The sequence below is a fragment of the Bactrocera oleae genome, chromosome 2 (genome assembly GCF_042242935.1).
Source record: "Bactrocera oleae isolate idBacOlea1 chromosome 2, idBacOlea1, whole genome shotgun sequence".
NCBI classification, from domain to species: domain Eukaryota; kingdom Metazoa; phylum Arthropoda; class Insecta; order Diptera; family Tephritidae; genus Bactrocera; species Bactrocera oleae.
The window spans coordinates 57,950,547-57,964,636 of NC_091536.1; the positions used below are offsets into that span (position 1 = coordinate 57,950,547).

At 33.5% G+C, this 14,090-nt stretch overlaps 1 pseudogene; it reads right to left on the minus strand.

The window, feature by feature from the left end:
• Positions 1 to 308: 308 nt before the first annotated feature.
• Positions 309 to 14,090, minus strand: part of LOC138856764 (tachykinin-like peptides receptor 99D) — a 213,316-nt pseudogene continuing 199,534 nt past the window's right edge.

A 14,090-nucleotide genomic window follows, 5' to 3' on the forward strand; every position in this document is an offset into this window, starting at 1 on the left:
ATAATAGTTTTGTTCACCTAACGGTTGTTTGTATCACCTAAAACTAATCGAGTTAGATATAGGATTATGTATATTTAAATGATCTGGATGAAGAGACGAGTTGAAATCCGGGTGACTGTCCGTCCGTCCGTCCGTCCGTCCGTCCGTGCATTGCAGATGGGCGTAATCGGACCACTGCCACGCCCACAAAACGCCATTATTCAAAAACAAATAAAATGCCATAACTAAGCTCCACAACGAGATACAAGACTCTTATTTGGTACACAGGATCATCTTAGGGAGGGGCATTTACAGTTAAATTATTTTTTTTAAGTGGGCGCGGTCCCGCCCCTATTGGGTTTAATGTGCATATCTCCTAAACCGCTAATGCTATAATAACAAAATTCACTGGAAGCAAATTTTTTTAAAACCTCAACCTACAGTGTGAAAATAAGATTAAATCGGATGGCAACTCCGCCCACTCCGCATATAACGGTACTGTTAAAAAATATTCTTAGATGACTTTATAGGAACCGCGTTCAAAATTAGACAGTGGGCGTGGTACCGCTCACTGTTAGGTGAAAACCCATATCTTGGGATCTACTTAACCGATTTCAACCAAATTCGGTACATAACGTTCTTTTCATATTATCATGTCACAGTCCGAAATCGGATAACAACCACGCCTATTTCCCATATAACACCATTTTCAATTCCATCTGATTCTTTCACTTTCCACTATGCATATCAAGCAACAATGATTATATCGGGGTAAAACTTTGCGTTGCATAATATGTTTAAAGTAAGCCACCTTGTGACCAAAAATTGTCTAAATCGAACCAAAACTGTTCAAACCCCTAATTACTGAATATGTGAACCCCAGTGCCTATAGTTGACCTCCTACCGAAAATATCAGTCAATCCACAAAGAAATCTCAAACAAGTCTTTGCGAGAGTATAAAATGTTCGGTTACATCCGAACTTAGCCTTGTAAAAGCTTCTGTTTAATATGTTTTTGCTACTAGCTTGGGGTCTATTGAAGCTTCTATTTAGGTCGTGTTGTACAATTTTTGTTTTAATTAGTTTTTTGTCTACCCTTTCAGCGATTTCGTACTGGGTAGTTAGAAAGTATTTCATTTGTTGCCACGTGGGGCATTTTTTTCGTGATGAGAGCGATTGCTCCCATAAAAGTAACGATTGCGATTTACCAGAATAAGGTCCCAGCTGTCTGTGGGAATATTTAGTGTCGATAGAACCGACAAACAATTAGAAACAGTGGATTGTAGTCTAATAAATTCTTCACTTGTTTCTTTTTCAATTTTAGGCAAGTTTATTAGTGTCGCTACTTGTTTATCGACCAATATTCTTTCATTTTCATATCTGGATTTCAGAGCTCCCCAAGCCAAATTGAAATTTTCGTCATTAAGTGCGAACTGTTTGACTATTATGCCTGCTTGACCTTCTGTTTTGTATCGGAGGTGATACAATTTTTGTGCTTGTGATAATTTTGGATGGTTGGTGTATACGGCTGTAAACATGTTTTGGAAGGACGGCCGTTCTTCATAACCTCCATAAAATGTTTCTGTGTCACATGCGGGCACCTCGAGTTGGATGCCTGAACTTGCCTCTTGATTTTATATTTGTGGCAGCTCTACTCTCGGATGGTGAGTAGGTGCAATTGCGTTTATTAACTTTAATTGATCAGAAATCATAGCTTTCGTTTCTTCGTACTGGTCTAAGCAGTTTTCGTATATTGCGTAAGCCGATGATTTTAAATTGTGTGGTAGATGTGAATCGTCATAATCTACTATGAGATCATGAGCCGTTTGGAGACGAGTCCAAAAATTGTCATAATTTTGTTTTTTTATTTCCAATAATGATTCAGAGTTTTCTTGAATCGGTGAAGATGAAAATCGAGTGCAGTATCGTGTTAATCTGTCACTCTTAGAAATGAATTTGGTGGCACAAATATCTTTGCCTTTTATTTGCTTTGTGGTAACCTGTCTTGCGCTTGTAGCTTCTGCAGGTGTAATTTGATTTTTGTCGTCATTAACCATTTTTATTATGTTATTTATTACTATATGTGTCAAAGTTAATTAAAAATTTCTGATTTAAACGCAGCAATAATTGATAATTAATACCGAATACTTTTTTACGTATATACGAATTTTTTTTGGACTAGATAAATATTTACTTGCGAAATAAATTTTTTAATTTGTATTTTATTTTAAATATGTTGTTGTGAGTGTAATTTTAATTTTCGTAATTTAATTATTAAGAATCGCACTTTTAATTAAAAAATACTTTCTATGTCCTTATGTTGTTGTATTTAGGTACACCATAATACACGGACTTGTATGTATATATTTATGTGCTTGTGAAATTGAGAGCTCGTTGAAGAGATCAATATGCTTTAAGTTTTTTTTGTACGCAATCCTGCTTGTTTGTTACAAGGGTATTGCGGGATATATGCCAATGTGGACTTTGAAAAGATGTACATATGCGTATGTACTTAAGTTCTTGTTAAAAAAATGTTATATTAATTTATTTACTTTTTTATTTTTTTTTTGTTTGCGGTGTAACAAATATATTTTTTAATATTTGGTGTTACTTTATTTACCAAATCATTTAATCACCTCTTTTGCAAGATTTAAAATTTAATTTTGCAGTTCAATAATACTGAATGTAGGGTGTAGAAAGATAGGCAGATTCTTTGCCGTAAGTTTATAAAAATTTCCATATACTTGTATATATAAGCGACGTAAAGAGCGCGAAAATAGAATTGGTAAAACACGATGTTTTCCCGTATATGCACTTATATATGCATGTAAATATGTATGTTTGTATTTATTTTGTTTCGCTTTCTTTGTCTTTTAATTTTTGTTATATGTTTGTGCCTTTGCTTACTTATTTTAGGCAATCCTGCTTACTGTTTTTGTTAAAAATAAGGGGTATCGCCGGAAAATATTTGCAAGTAAATACTTGAATTATGTTTTTGTTTTTTATGTTGGTGGAATGTGTGTGTTTGAAAACACAAGAGTATGCTTATAGGCATACAATAATTATTTACATATTAAATATATTTGGATATGCAAATAAATTGTAGCAAACTGGTTTTAAAGTCAGTGGTATTTCGATTTTTCCCGTGATATAGGTATACCAGTTTGATAATCGTTTTTATATTAGTAAAAACGGATTTACTGCTACAGATTTTATGTTTTATTATTATAAAACCTTATTCAAACAAACATATTTACATAAATAGGATAATAAGTGAAATAAATACGCTCATTTTGGTTTTGCGGTAGTGTCTATCCTCTTCGGCTTTCAGCTGGTTAGCTTCTTGTGCGTGGTTGTTGATTTGGTTTAAAAATTCGCGCCCGTTTGTTCTTATTTATGTTTTGTGCTTAGGTTTCGCGCCCGGTTGTGTGAACTTTTGTTTGTTTAAACCCTTTTATATTTGTTATTATCTTTATGTTTTGGGCTACACGCACTTTTTCTTTATATATTGTAGTATGTATATAAGTATGTACATACGAGTATGGATATTTTTCCACCACTCCACTGCACTTTGTTTGTACAGTTTGTGTGTATATATTAACGTTTTTGCCACTTCACAGCATTTTTTTTCACTTATATATACATATATATTTATAGGTATATATATATATTTTTTTGAATCCATAGCGCCGCTCACTATGGCTCGAAGGACCATGAATAATTTGGGTGCCCACTATATTCCCCTATTTGAACTTTCCCAAAGAAAAATGACAGCTCTTTAGACATAGGTATACACTTAATTTGACTTAATTTTTTAATTAATTTTACACAAGTAAATGTATCGAGTAAGTGTATAATTGTTCAAAGTAGCGCATCGGTGTCGTATTAAATTGACCGGTTGAGTGCGGTGTGGTGTGTTTCATTAGGGTGTGCCAGTTTTTCCCGAGTAGAGTGGTGTACTTGGAGGAGGGAGTTTAAACTCATTTAAACAGAGTATATTGGAGGCAGAGAAATACTGGGCTAATTGCATTAATTTGGACATTGCTCAATTATACTTCAGAACATAGTATGAAGCAATTTTTAAAATATATAACGCACAGACTGAACGACATATTCGTCATAAAGCTAGTTAGAAAAAAAAAATCAGAATATTCTATGTAGTATATGGTAGTGTGGATAATTCGTATACCATATATGTATGATATAAGGCCAACCGGAAGTTTGAAAATTGTATAATAGGTATATGAGGTCTAAGGGATGTATTGAACCGATATTATCAATTTATGGCAATACCACATATTATTAACATGCCATATACTAATAATAAGCTGAGTTTCAGTTAAGGTAACGCACTTATATTCATTACCAGTATATGTACATACAGGGTGGCTCACGAATCGTGCTACAAAAACTTTTTTCCTGTGCGAGTAATCGACTTAATTTTATTATTATTTGTCAGGTTATTATTTATGTTTTTTTAAAATGAATGTTTCGGATACCGAAAAAAGGTGCAGCGATACCTCCCCCGAGAAGAAGGAGGTTGGTAAACATGTTCGTGTTCAAGAAAACATTTTGCAGCTGTTGCATCGTCAATTCAGGCAAATCCAAGAGTTTTGGCTCGCAATATATCGGCGCGACATGGAGTTAGCAGACGGTCATTACAACGGATAATTCATAATGACTTAAACCTGTTTCCGTACAAAGTTCAAATAACAAGCCGGTTAAACCCTCTAGATACTCCTATTCGTTTGGAATTTTGCCAAAAAATTATTGAAATGGCCAAAGAAGACAATAACTTGATCAATTGCCTGTTTATGTCTGATGAGGACCATTTTGATCTAAACAGAAATATAAATAAGCAAAAATGCCATATATGGAGTGAATCAAACCCAGAAATAATCCACGAGGCGGAACTTCACCCAGAACGAATCACTGTGAGGTGCGCAGTTTCATCAAGGTGTATTGTCGGGCCATACAAACTCCACATTTCGCTGGGTCCAAGGTCACCTGACCTGACTGCACCAGACATATTTTATGGGGTTATGCCAAGCAAGCGGTATCAAAACTAACCCCTGGCAATCCCGACTTCAACTCTTCAGGCCGCAATGAATAATTTTCTAATTAGGTGTCGCATTTGCGTGGATGAGCATGGAGATCATTTACATTCTATACTTTGTAAAAATAATTAATTATATAAAATATACTAAAATTGGCTATACAACAAAAAAAAAAAAAAACACATGTAATACATCGTTTAAAAAAAAAGTTATTACGGTTTGTATTTGTAGCACGATTCGTGCGTCACTCTCTATATGGAGCAAAGTCAGACGGATGTTCGAAAATCGTAATATTAATTACATGGGACTAGTTCACGTTTTCACTCGATTTTATTCATTTTAGGCACAAATGTATACTGTTATTAGAAAGATACACTCCCTTTTTTTCCTAAAATAACTCACACATTGGCTGATGTATGTAGTATAAAGTCAGCCGGATATTCGCAATTTTTTATATTGGGTATATGAAGGGTAAAAGTAGTATTGACCCGATTCACTTCTTTTTTGACATGCAGATATAATATAATATTATCAGGAAAGAATTCTTTCTTAGTTTAGTTCTAGTTTCAATTTAATATATCATACATTGAACGATAATATCGATAAAAAGTCAACTGGGGTCCAACGCATATAGGGGCTTGAACAGTTATGGCCCGATTTTGACAATTTTTAGGCCTGATGGCCTATCTTAAAAGCACTCTTTTCGCAAAGATTTATATCAATATATTTATTAGTGCTTAATTTTTATACTGGAAGGTGAAAGAATCAGATGTAATGTTCTACTAGCACATCTACAACGCCAAATGTTTTATGGTGCCAAGAAACACGTGTACCAAGTTTCATCTAAATAACTTAATTTTGACTTAAGTTACAGCTTGCACAGACGTAGGAACAAACGGACAGACAGTTACGCAACTTGTCTCTTCATTCTGTTCATTTATGTTTATATAACCCTATATCTAACTGGATTAGTTTGATACAAACCACCGTTAGGTGAACAAAACTTTTATACATGTTGCAAAAATATTTTAAAAAAACTGTAATGCGGAGGTCCATCCCCAACAAAAACATTGCCTGTGCTACAGATGAAAAAAGAATTGCAATGACGGGAATGATCGCATAGCCCAATAGCTCCAAGCATATGTATAAAACTATAATGGAGTTAAACAATAGTGCTTTTGTATACAAGATTATAGGTATTATATAATATTATATTCTAAATTCTTCGATTTGAGCTCTTATTGTCAAGAACTTAGTTATTTGATATTTTATCTGTGAGGTGGTGGGGACAACTAAAGACAGCAGAAGAAGAAAAAATCTGCTTTTTGGACATAAAATAATTCCTAGTATAAAATTCAGTACAAAATGTAGATTAGAGTAGGCTCGCATAGCTTAGTTTAAATAATGTCCCAAACAAATGAGTCAAGTTTGGTAGCTTGTACTTTCTAAACCTTAATTTTATGAACTAAATCAATTACTAGACTCTAGTAAACTTCATGTAGGTTTCCCTTCATGTCATAGGTTTATGCCTTTTTTATATGAAATGTATATGGTGTAAAATTGCATATGTAGTTCGGTGCTTATTCTAAAAAAAAATTCGGCATTGAATAAAAACGTGTCAAATGTACGACTCTCATTTGAAAACTTGAATATATATACATACCTAAAGTTCATTTTACAGAAAATAATCGGATTATACATGGAGCTACTTATGGCCAGCCAATAGATGACCAAATAACCTTCCTGAATGAAAGGAGTCTGTGTCAGCGCCGGATAACAAGATATTGTTATGAAATTGGTGTGAAAGGGCAACCAACAAACGGTAAATGTCAGCACCATAACTATCATAATTTTTCCTACCTGCATGGGAGAGAATTAAAATCAATTGATAAATTATAGAAAAATAACCAATTTACGTGTAAGCAAATAGTAATATAAATTCACTATATCATTATGTTATATGAATCATTGGTATGTAAAAACTCTACTAAAGTTTGTAGATAATTAGAAAGTTGTATAGGTGCTATATATTATATATTTATATTGCAAGAGCATGAAAAGTTCGGGTGCACCCGAATTTAGCTCTTCCTTACTTGTTCTCTTAATGTTTGATACATTGTATTTCGTTTCCGATGGGTTTTAACCAGCTTTCAATTTCTTTCTGTTTTTAATCATTTTCAATCGTTGAGAAATCCCATATATCCCATATAAGTATATATAATATATAATATATATATTCTACCATAAGAATAATATATAACCATGTCCATCTGTCTGACGGTCTGACCGTCTGTCCATCTGTCTGTATATATGCAAAGTAGTCCCTCAGTATTTAAGCTATCGATCTGTAATTGTGCACCTATTTCTCAACAAACTTCAAAACTGAATCGAAAAATTTCTCTGCATAATTTGGAGCGTTTTAAGCAGAATAAAACCGATTTCTTCAGTCTTTTTATAACTATGGATGAGACTTGGGTCTACCACTTTGATCTTAAACTGAAACAAGACAGTGGACTGGAGCTGATTGTTCAGCTCCAAAGTAGGTGAAGTCACAACGGTCAGCAAAAAAGGTCATGGCATCAATTTTTTGGGATGCAAAAGGAATTTTGTTGATTGATTATCTGCAGAAAAGTAAAACAATCAACTTTGAATATTATTGCTGCCTTTTGGCAGCCACCGTGTCCACAAGACCTTGCTTCCAGCAACTACTACTTCTTCAGAAATCTGTAACAAGTCTTTCGTGGAAAACGTTTTTCGTCGAATGAAAAGCTATTACAGCCGTAGACGGATTAAGGATGGCATAAAATTATTGGACGATCATTGAAATAGGTTAATTGAAGTTAAGGGAATTATATTGAATAAAAAAATATATTTCGTACCAAAAACAGTATTTTTTTATTTCGAGCGCAGAAACTTTTCAACCAGGTTGATTACATATTTACATCGAACCATTTCGAAGATCTGTACACTCGCATTTCAGAATCATAAGATAAGACAATCCCTTTTGTTATATATTTTACATGACCTAGTGAAATTATCAGATGTTGATACTAAAGGAAGGAAATGGGTAAAAATTGTATAGGTCTCGAGTCATTCTTTCGTGAGGTATGGCATTTTAAGTGATGCAAATTTTGTTTTAAGGTTTCGTCGGTTAACGACAAAATATGTTGTTCATATTTAAGGACTTGTACTTACCCGACTCTTGCTCCGAACATTCTCCACCTGTCTAGGAGTATACTCTCCGATTGCCTTTGAGCCCCAAAGTTCAATGCCAACTTATGAATAAGTGACCGTCATAGAAATGATGGGAAATTTATATACGTCAGAATCTTAATACGACATTGTAAGTGTAAAGGAATGTAAAATAACAAAAGAAAATTAACGAGAATTTATCGTAACCCATACACTTGTATTTGTGCAATGTTGTATTCAAATAAATTTCGTATTTCCCATAAGCGTTATTGCTTGGTATTTGCTGTTTTGACGAAAGGTAAAGTTAAGTAAACGCCTAATGCAAAATTTAATTGGTTGGGCTTTTGAAAAAGTTGGTTGGATACTTAAATTTGCATTCGAAGGAGCATTATTATTTTGGGGGAAATCAAACGGAAGTATTGCTGTACAAAAAAGAGACTTACCAAATCTGTGGCAATGATACTGGTGGGCAATAAACAGACATTTGGTACTACTTATATTGAATAAAGTTATGTTTTATGACAAAGAACAATATCGAAGTATTAGAGAACCTATGAATATAAATAAAATATTATAATTGTTCCTAATGCAAGTCTTAAGGAAACATTTCTTATAGAGGGTGTTCATACCAAATGAACACATGCCTGCATTGTCCTTCAAGCTGGTCTAAATACGAATTAAAGAACAATGCAAAAAGTTCAACAACGCCAACATTGCTAATCAGTTTCTAATAAGAACGAAACACAGTAAGAGAAAAGAATGATCTACGCGGACGGACAGCAGTACAACAATCTACGCGGGAATATCACACTACATCAGGTCACATTTATAATTATAATTATACTTATATTTTTAATTAACGCATAATCGAATTATGTTAACACTAACAAACACACGCATATAAAAATTGGGTGAAAATCCACTTTTATATCTTTTATACCCTATACACCCAAATACACGGAATTGAACTTCTATTAAAATTTAATAATATTTATTTTATTTGACTCACCGCGAAACTCAACGTTGAGTATCCCGACAGAGGGGATATTGAGTTATTAATAACCTAACGATTATCCTCGTACCGCCCAACCGACACGAAGGCCGCAATCCGCATACGTCCGGAATTAGCCCAGTCATGAAAGGCAAGAGAGTTTTTAAAGCATCGAGAGCAACAAAAATTTCAACAGCTAAGATTTAAATTACCTTATAATAAATTGTTACGATTTTATTTTTTAAGAGAGAATAATAAAGTCTTTTTAATTTTGAAAAGTGAGCCAAATAAATCAAATGTAAATGAATAAGACTTAAAATCATGACATATGCGGCGAAATAGTTCGTTTAGTTCAAATTTTGATTTAGAAGATTTTTACAATTAGTGTCTAAACTGCAAACTTTCCCATTCAAGATTTTCATTAAGAAGATTATGCCTTACGACTAATTAGTGTAGGTTAGGTTTTAAACGACTAGTGTATGGAGGTAGACTTAACATAGAATCCCTTCCGAAATGCCCCAAGTAGTAAAGTGAAATATTTTTAACAGGCCTTTAACTTGTCAGAACGCATTTGGTAACTAGGGTTCTAACCCAAAGTTATGTATATTAAAATTTCGGAGCAAGTTTTCTTTCAAGACATCACTTTAGGCACAGCACCTTAGAGGAGTATATATGTGGTATGTATTAATTGTCAAAAAACAGTTTTGGAAAATTGACAAAATACGTACGGGTTGCAAAAAACAACGATAATTGCTTAAATTTATGCATATTCGCTTGACTAAGAACTGCTTTAATTTTGTGTTAAATAAAATAATTAAATATTAGTTTATTTACGACAATATAATTCGTCTAAAATGGTGAAGTTTTTCCTAATATCGTCTTCGTTTCATTTTAGTAGAGTTTAGTCGGCCCTGCCGATAGTTTATCACACGTTAGAAATCATAGAATAAGCATCGCCCATTGCTCATCACTTTCTTTGGAGCAGGCTCGCCAGGTGATCTCCATTGTTTCGACTGTTCCTCATTCCCTGGTGTGCACCTGTGGATCAACGTTTTGTTGCGCTTAAATAGCGTCAAACACTTAAATACGGAGTTAAAAATTTAAGTAATTCAAACAAAAAGTGAGTACGTGAAATTCGTTTATGATTTAGGACTAATTTCAGTATCAAGAACACGTGTTCAAACATTTACGCTAATACCAATGATATTTTTTTAATCTTGTTTTTTAATGCAACACATACTTACACATATTTCTGTTCCTGCAAAAAGTTTGTAGGACCATCAAACCAGTCGGTGTAGCGTACAATTCGTGTATCATCCCTCAGTTCAACTTCGCCGGTTTTAAAAATAGCAACGGTTCCATTGGCTTAATGATAGCAACATAGCTGAAACGAGGTGAGTGTTAGAGGACATGAGAGAAGAAGTCATAGCTAGGCAAAGTGAGGACTTTTAGTGGCACAATGTTGTCACCCAATGTGTTGACCTTGAAAGGGGTTTTTCAATAAAAGTGATATAATTTTTTCAAAAAAAGCACACTAATTGTTAAGGAAATTCAAATATTTTTTATTTAAAGTGAGGTACAATTGAGTTCTGAATATAACATCATTCAAATGGCCTTCACGACTTCTTTTGCAGGAACGAATTCGATGAGCCCAATTTTCGAGTACTTTTTCCACTAAATCATGTCGTTTGTCATGCACGTTCAATATTAACTTCTAAAGCTTTAAGAGTGTCTGGTTTATTGCTAAAGACCACTGACTTCAAATAACCCAACAAGAAGTAGTCTAATGGTGTTAAATCACAACTTCTTGGAGGCCATTCAATGTCACAATTTCTTAAAATTATCGAATCACCAAACTTTTCTCGCAATAAAAACAACATAAATGTTGGTTATCGTCTATCTATACCGCTCTCCATTGACAGTAACGGTGTTATCAACTTCATTTCGAAAGAAGGACGAACCGATGATTCCACCAAACCAAAAATCACACCAAACTGTTAATTTAGGTGAATATAATGGTTGTTCACGAAGAATTTGTAGATTTTCCGCTTAGATGAAAGAAATCTCGGACAAGTTGACTTTCCTAGAATAATTGCAGTTGGAGACAATAAAATTTAATAATTTGTAAACGTTGTTCTTGCGTATATCTTTCCATGATGAAATTGTAAACATTACTGATTAAAATGAAAGAAAATTACAGATCACGATGTATTGAAAATGGCCGAAACGACACTTAGAAATATTATCATCCCTATTGGAAAACCAGATATATGTGTTCAATCGAGGGGTGAAATATTGAACTTTATTTTTGTCAGACTTTGTCGTTACCGCTGCAGGCTTTCTCTGTGGTTTATTCAACTGACCTGTCGATGGATGACGCCATTTGCGTAAACTCCGAAACGCTAATGATTAGCGTTGCTATAAATTGCGATATTTTGCAATATCGTTCAACGAAAGGCCAATCGTTGTCCAGCATGTAAATATAATTGAACGTCACGTTGAGACTGGATACCATGGCATCCTCTATGGAGAGATTCACTGGGAAGAGAGTAAGGAGAGCAAAGGATTATTGAGTTAATTAGAGTGCCCTAAAAGGGGACCATCAATAAGGAACCATAGAGTAATTGATTAGAGAACGTCAACCCATTTTATTTCGGAGAGCTTTGCGGCATAATTTTTCTAAATAATCTTATGGGGATGAAAAACCGCATATAACATACAATGTCTTCGATAACATGTAACTCGTTAATAAAAATAAATGTTTATATCTACATATTTACATTTACTTAACTCTCGCGTGTTTGGCGGTCTTTCAGTTTTCATTTTTACCACTGCTATACCTGTTGGGATTCTATATATGCGAGCGGGTTTTATCAATTTTTGCGATGAATACATTTACATGACTATACACCTTCAATTTACGGTTATTTGTGCACACGAAATGTACATAATAGTGAAAAATTCTTGCAATTGTACACTAAAATCACAGGAAAATTTCAAAAGATATGCTATTGCAGACAAATTACTATTAAAGGTTTGGTGATGCAATTTAAATAACTCAATGCATTTTTAACTGTAATGTTTTTAAACAGGTGCAATTGGGTCATAAATACGCCCACCACTAATATAGCTATGTGTTCGAAACTTCTGTAATTTCGCTAACTCTCTAAACAAGAATTAATGAAACGTTAAGTTTAAGTAGAAATTTTCAATTTTGAAACATGTGGTTGACACTGTCCATATTTAGATGAAAATGTATTATTTCAGAAATAATTCAACTAATCTGTTTTAGTGGTTAGTTTATAGAATTCCCAATATGATCTCTTGTCAGCTTTTAATTATGGCCAAAATCGTACGGTAACCAGCAACTTAGCATTTGATTTTCATTAGATTCAGTTCATATTCATTTATTTGAAAGAAAATTTTATTAACTAATAGAAATGAAATATAGCACATATATTATTCCTTAAATATGGCTACTTTAATCTCAAAATAAGCGGGATTTATTCATACCTTTCCTTAACTCTATGAACCGAATACGTGTATCTAGGTCCCTTCTAGTTGTCTATATACCAATCTATCAAAATTTTCCGCTCCACAAAAAAAAATTTTTTTATATAAATATTCTTTTAAAAGTTTACGCAGTTGAACTTATGCATCAAGTGTGCTGTACTCATGTGGTATACCAGGCTGTATGTTATCAGCAACGGCGAATGTATAAATCACTTGTATGAATGCGCAGGCCATTCGATGTACATATAACTTCAATTGCATATAACGTTTAAAGCAAAGCTTTTAGGAAAAATTATAGATATTTTTTGTATGACATTTTGAATTATGTTAAAGAAAGACATACATATGTATGGTTTCCGTACAACAATGTGTACTAAAAAAAAACTCATATGATTTTTTTTGAGTTTGACACTCATCACTTGATCCAAAACAAAAAAAAAATGGGAAAACGGTTGGCCTCAAGGGCCATCCCTGCAACTTCCCTCTAATTTCATACGCTAACGTTCAAATTTCGCTTTTTTCACTGCTTTTGAGCTCTTCGAAATTTTTCGTTTTCGATATCTAGCAAGTAAATCAACCGATTTCAACCCGGTTTGCGGCAAACGATGTGTTTCTTCAAGTCGTTTGGAAAACGATTTTTCAAAATTTTTATTTTTGAGATTTCTCGAAATCTACTGGTCCGATTGGGTCCAAACTTACACGAAATTCAAGTGCAATGAAACCCTTTGGAATGCCGTTTAGTTTATTCAAATCGGTTGAGCAGTTTAATAGTTATAAGAGGGTCACATACATCCACACACACACCATACATCCACACATACATACAGACATACGGACATCATCGTAGAAATGTTCGGGGAAGCTTCCTCGACCCTCAGAACGTCGAGATCTGTTGAGAACTCGATTTTTGCAAAATGGGGTGAAACCAATATCTTCCCGATTTCAAAAAATTTTCCATTTTCTTAGCGGGAAGTTAAAAAAACTAAAAGGAAATAAATATAAACCATCAAAATGAAGCCAAATTGCTTATAACAATCTTTATATATATATTATTACCTGAGGAGGAACAATAATTATTTTACACTATCTCTATGAGCATTAAAAGGACCAAACAATATAAAATTTTGTTTTCAAGAAAAATGCCTTGCAACAACAGTCTTTCCATTTCTGGTTTTTTTAATTTTTTCAGTTATTTTGATTTAATGTTTTTTACATGTCAAAATTACAGAAATCATAGGATTCTGGCAGAAGGGCAGATAAAAGCAAAAAATCCCTTGTTGTATATATACAAAAAAAATAATTTAGGCACGATTTAAACTGAAAGTAAGTAGCTTGATTGAATCCTTTTTTATGGCAAAA